The following is a 7083-nucleotide window of genomic DNA, read 5'->3' on the forward strand; positions in this document are numbered from 1 at the left end:
TTTTGTGGACAGTTTGAAATAAATTCAATTTTATTGGTTTGTACTTCAAAGGAACAACAGTTGGGCTCATCAGTCAGATGATGTGGTACACTTTTATAATACGCAAAATTTTAGTTAACAGTCCACGAATAAAAACAAATTTTCTTTACAATATTGTAATTTTCAATCAATACCGAAAACCAAGATTTCAAAAAAAAAGCAAATAGTATAAATTTCAGATAACGAAAATTATATGTATTTCCAATCCAAAAATTTCAAATCTTTTTAGAATGCTCACCTCAATGTACATAAAGAAAAGTATTATCAATTAAAAAAACTATTTTAATATTTCAGAAATTCCCGTTTTTAACTGGAAGCCTCCAAACTTTGTCACAAAGTAATTCGAAATATGTAAGATATCCAGTCAAAATGAGATTTGTAATTAATCTCTCCTAAGAATAAGGTAAAGCATATAATATCCAAAGTTTTCAAGTGCATACATTTAATTTGATTTAAACTAAAAAGAAACACATATATAGGAATGAAGAGAATAGAATTTTTTTTTAAACCGCTGATAGACTTTTTTTGCAACAAGTTTCTTACTGAGTCGATTCAATTTAAATTTAAAGAGTTAAATATTACGAAATACCTTGTCTCCTTCAATATTAAATGGATATAAATATTTTGATTGCGACTCTGTGTGAAATAAATTAGCAATTGAATTTGCCCAAAGTACCTAACCGCAGGAATTTGCGGCTTTCTAAAAATAAGCTCATAAAAAGTACAAGAAAAAGATTGTTTTTGAATCCCTGACTTTAACGCTTAATATAAACTATTTTGAATTTTGTCATTTCTGTTCCCAAAGAAATGATTAGAAAAGCATCCCAGCACAACTCCACATTTTAAGAAATTCCATGTTTAAGTAAAATTATTGGTTAAACGGAATTGAAGGTAAAAAAAAACCTTTGAGTCACAAAATCTTACCATTTTATTCAATATAAGTTCAAGTGACCTCAACTCCAAAAATTAATAAAGCGATGAGCCTACTGTCGTACCTGGGCGAAACGCTTTATTAATTTTTGGAGTTGAGGTCACTTGAACTTATATTGAATTACCTATATTCAATCACTCCACTTAAAATAAAAATAATTTTAATAATTTTTTATTATTTTTGTTATTTTTTTCTTCGTTATCATACCATTTTATGGTATTTATCTTCTATTCCCTATAAATTTAAAACTATCAAAAATAATCTTAATTTTATTTTGGAAATAAGTTAGCTGAGAGGGGGGCCCCCACTTTTTTGCAGCCCCGGGGCCCCCACAACTCTAAATCCGGCCCTGGCAACACTTAAAATTGCCAGTTCGATATTTTTAGTTTTGAGTTTTTTTTTTAATTAAGACAAAAGAAGTGCCATTTAGATCTACTACAATAATACTCATATTATTCTTTCACCCCCTTTTCCTCTATTTATGATAAATAAAGTAAATTGGGGGACTTGCGTCAATGTAAGGGGGAGTGTCGTTGTCTATGTGACAAGAAACAAGATTAAGATTAGTGTGACTCAATTATACACCAAGTTGACTAGAGTCTTAGATACAATTTAATATATTTGAGTCTACAACACACACTTTTTATGAATGCAAGCAGATACAATAATAATGTTGTTCTTTCGTAGTTTTAATGCAAATGAGAAAACAAGATATATACATAATAGAAACCAGAAACAAAAAAAAGTTGATGTTGTGGGTAGTGCGATGCCTATGTTAATCAACAATTTTTATTTATTGGCTCATTAGGAAAACAAAAAATAATGCTGAAAAAAAGTAACACTGGTTTGTAAAGTAAGCAATTGCCGGTTAATAAAATAAACAATTTGAAAATAAATTTTTATATTTCTGGCAGATTCACCATTGAAAAAATTTTTGACCATGACAAATACGGTACAAAAGGTTATAGTAAACAATAGAGTTTAAAACTTATAAACAAACAAAATAATTTAATGAAGTTATAAATCATAAAGTTTATTAATAAAATAATTGTTCTTTGGTTAGTTAGCTTGTTGAAAAGTTGGCTTTGTTTCTGACCAGTGACTTGCAGACTTATACAGGGTGATTCAGGAGTAATGTGTCCAAAAAGCTAGAGCGTTTATGTTAATTTGAGACAAGAACAAAATCGTATGGGAGGGGGGGGGGTCTATTTTTTTTTTTTTTTTTTTATTCCAACAATAACGTGCTATACCTTTTTGTAAAGCTAAAACCCTAGTCTTTTACAAAAATTTCAAACAAAGCCATTTTATGGCACAGTTTTTGAAAAATTAATTTTCAAAATCAAAATTTTGAAAAAAAATTGAAAAAAAAAATTTCAAAGTAATTTTTTTTTTAAATTTTATGTAATTAAGTACTAATTTAGTTTTTAAAATTCGATGCTTTTAGTTATTTTTAAACAAAAACTGAAATCTCTAAAATAGTACTTAATTACATAAAATTTTGAAAAAAATTAGTTTGAAATTTTTTTTCCATTTTTTTTTTTCAAAAATTTTGATTTTGAAAATTATTTTTTTTTCAAAAACTGGCTTTGTTTGAAGTTTTTGTAAAAGACTAGGGTTTTGGCTTTACAAAATAGTATAGCACGTTATTGTAAGTATAATAGTTGATTTTTAATAATTTTTTTTCCATTGCCCCTACCCGCTAAACGAGGGGGGCTTGCTTTGACTTAACCTACACGCTCTAGCTTTTTAAACATTACTTATGAATCACCCTGTAGATAGACTAAGAAATGAATCATATAACTATTTATTTTAAAACACTCCCTTATGCCTATGAGATTATCAAACAAATTTTGATTTGATTTTATTTAATTTGTTTTTTTAATTGTGAAGTTATTGAAGTTCCGATAAATAAACGAAGTAAAGTATTAAATTAAGAGCCAATTTTTCAATCTTCTAATAAACAGTCAGTTAACTGTTCGACGAATAAAGTTATTAGGCTCATAAACAATCAGATAAAAACATTGAATTTTTCAATCAAGAATAATTTATTCTACAGAATAACAAAAAAAAATTGTCAAATTCAAAAATATTTAAAATTAAACGTCATTTTTATTCATGATTGTTTTTGTTTTCTTGTTTTCCACTGTATTTTTTTCAAAATTCTTTCAAAACAGCTTTGACAACTGACACAATAATTTTATTGAGATTATTCCTTAGAATAATTTTATTCGTCTCTGAAAGAAGCAGATAGATTTAATCTTAGGAATAAGCTATATCTGCCTGTTGAAAAATTGATTTTTTCTCTATCCTTAGGAATAAGTACTAACTGACTGTTTAACTGACTATTGAAAAATTGGCCCTAAATCAAAGAATTAAAAAATCAATACAAAAAATAATAAAATAATTACAAAATTAACAAATAAAAAAAAATATAAAAAGAAGAAATAACAAAAAAAAAAAATAATTAAATGCTAAAGCGTTTTAGGTAAAAAAATGACAGAAGATTAATGGACGTAAATGACTTCCTTGCGATGCACCTGGAGCGAGAAAGAAGTATTTAACCTACCTATGTTGGTCCTGTGTCTAACTATTGGATTTTTAAATATCAAGAAACATTTTTAACATTGAATGTGTATGAACAAAACCAAATCTAGTTAATCACCATAAATCTAAGATCTCAAAACCAAAAAGTGTGAGGAGACTTTATTCCATGTAATTACTGTAATTTTTATAAACCTAGGTATATCAATATCTATTATATTTCAAGTACATAAAAATAATGCACCTTACATCAGTGGCGTAGATAGGGGGGGATCAGGGGGATATATCCCCCTTATTGGGATCGATAATTGTGCAGTATAAACAGTCATGAATAAATAAGTTGAAGAAGCGCACTTTGAAAAAAACGCTATGGATTTCGAGTTCTTGATTAGCTTAAAGGTTATAAATATGGTTTACCAACTTTCGTTGCCATTAAGTCGGTCTTTCAAAGAGTGAATTTAGACTTGGTCCAAGCAATGGAGCTCGCTAAAGATTTAAGGGATCAACTAAAAATTAAACGGGCAGAAGACGACTCATTTTCGAAAGTTTTTTGTATATGAGAAAAATTAGCTGAAATCCTTGACATAGGCGTTAAACATAAGAGAAAAGTGAAGCGACAAAAGAATCGTTCGAACCCTTCGGTTCAAAGTACAGCAAAGAATATTTTCGTGTTACTGTTTTCAATCTTTTTCTCGATTTCTATGTAATGGGCCTTGGAGAAAAATGTACAAACCATGAAAACACACTAGAAGGGTTTCCGGTTCTTTCTAAGGATTCTTCGTCTGAAATAGACAAAGCAACTAAAAAATTTAATGAAACTGTTGAGTTTTACCAAAAACTAGACCACATAAAATAGAACAAAAACAATAAGATTTCCTTATAGTTTTCATCCAAGAAGGAAATATTATTTAAACAATCGGGATTTCCTAATTGTTTTACCGACTTCCAAAAAGGAGGAGTTATTCAATTCGTCTGTACTTTGTTTTTTGTGTTTGTCACCTCATAACTTTGGACCAAGTGAACCAATTTTGATAATTCTTTTTGTAGGTATTGAAAAGCTGGTGCCTGTTCAGTACCATTAGAAAAACCATAAAACCCAGTTTTGATCCATGGAAGTCGGTTTTGTTTTTTTAATAAAAAAAATACGATCATGTACGGGATCACCTATTCCAACTTACTATAGAAATATTGGTCACAATTTTTGTTCTAGTGCCAAGTTAGAAAAAATATGAAATTTTTACAAAAAAATTTTGAAAGATTTTGTACATGAAAATAATAAGAAATCTCTATGGAAAAACCTTATTAATTGTTGATATTAATAAGGTTTCTTCATAAAACAGTTCAATAAGGAAATCTGTTGGTATTTGGGTGGTCCTGGTCATATTTTTCTCTGTGTGAAGAATTAAAAACTCAGAAAAGATATTTGATTAGAAGGGAAAATACTTCCTCTATGAACTCATTGAAAGCGCTCAAAAGCTGCACCGAAAAAAGTTGTCCTGGTATTTATATTTTATTAAAGATATTAGCTACACTGCAGGTTTCTACGTCAACTACCGAAAGAACTTTCTCCAATTTAAAGAGAATAAAAACAATACAAAGAAGCACTATTAAAACTTAAAAAAAAATTTGCGAACTAGATCTATCCCCCCCGGGAGCGTATCGGAATCCCGCTTTTTAAAATCCCGTTTTTCGAAAATCCCGAAAAAAAAGTTTCAAAATCCCGTTTACTAAAATACCGCTTTTTTAAATCCCGTTTCCTGAAATCCCGCATTTTAAAATCCCGTCAAATCCCGAAAATCCCGATTTTTTTACAAAATACATGCTTAATTCACAAATAAAAAAATCATGAGAAATAGACAAAAAACTAGTAAAACTGATTTTTTGCCCACACAATATGTACCTTCAACACATTATGAAAACGGTATTTCTTTTATAAAAACATAAAATGATTAAAGCCTTAAATTGAGTTCGCAAGTAAAAGAAATTTCATTTATTTAAATATCAAAATTGTTGAAATGCATCCAAATATAAGTTGAAATATATTTAAATGAAATTTCTTTTCATTATGTAGTGTGTACTTAACTTAAGGTGTTGTGATCATTTTATGTTATTATTAATCTATGGGATTATCACGATTTGATTGTTCTTCTGAAACTTTATGCTTTATAAAGTAAATATTAGTTTGTTAATTGATTTCTTTTTATTATCACATTCCTTACTTTTTCTTATTTTTTTTATATAATATATTTTTTGTTAAGGGTTTTAATTAAATGCGTTTAGAACAATGTCTCATTTTTTAATTTGTTTTAGTATCCCGATTTTGCAAGCAAAACTAGTTGTTTTATTTTAAAAAATCGCGCGATTTTTTAAAATAAAACAACTAGTTTTGCTTGCAAAATCGGGATAGTAAAAAACGGGATTATAAAAATCGGGATTTTAAAAAGCGGGATTATAAAAAGCGGGATAATGAAAAACGAGATTTTAAAAGCGGGATTTAAAAAAACGGGAATATAAAAAGCGGGATATCGAACCCAACCCATCCCCCCCCCTTAGCAAAAAGCTATCTACGCCACTGCCTTACATCTGATAGATGTTTCGATATTCAACATGCTCTGATTATGTTGGCGCTCATTTAAGATTGAACTGGTTATATTTTTTGCATGACAAGATTAAATCTTAAGTAGATACCCTCTCAAATCCAATTTTTATATTCAATTAAACTACGTTTAGGTGGAGGCTAATAGTTTCTTATGAGGCAGTGGCCAGTGAACCCGTTGGTTGGTGTAAATTACGTGCATGTGAACATATGCATATGTTTGTAAAATATATCCATTAAATGAATATTACTTGAGGTATAGACTAGACGGTTGACATTTTACAAAAAATTTCAAACTAAGCTTTGTTGGAAAACTATACATATCAAAAGGATTTATATTTTTATATTTTCGGCTTTCTTAATATTGAAGATGTGTCTATAAGTATGCAATTATATTTCACTTTGCTTTACTTTGAAACGACAATCTTATTGCGTCTACGACGTTTCATTAACGGTATGTAAGAACACTGAACAAGCTTCTATAAATATATTAACATTAAAAAAAAAAAAAAGATTAAACTTACACATTCACACGTCATTTCCTCACGATATAGTAACAAATACTTTAAATTATCTAAATACATTTTAAATTATTTATTTTGATTTTTTTTTCTTTTTTTTTATCTTTTTTAACTAAACAACACGCAAAGAATTTTTTTTTATTCTAATTGAAAGTCAATCGATTTAAAAAGTCATTGTTCAGTTGAAGGTAAACGAATATTGATTCATCCCTTTAGTATTGCCAACAATAATTTGTTCATTTAAATTAGTATTTTTTAATCTTTGAACACGACCGTTATGATTTTTGAGTAAATGAGTAAAATTTTAAAGTCAATAAGTAAATGTACTTTTTTTTAAATCTAATTGAAAGAAAATTTTTGTTTTGAATGTTAATTCAAGTAAAATTACGTAAGACATTATCAACTTACTAAGCCATCACTTGTGTTCTGAATTGGTATATGGATTCGAATAAATA

Source organism: Episyrphus balteatus, chromosome 1, assembly GCF_945859705.1.
Source record: "Episyrphus balteatus chromosome 1, idEpiBalt1.1, whole genome shotgun sequence".
NCBI lineage: Eukaryota > Metazoa > Arthropoda > Insecta > Diptera > Syrphidae > Episyrphus > Episyrphus balteatus.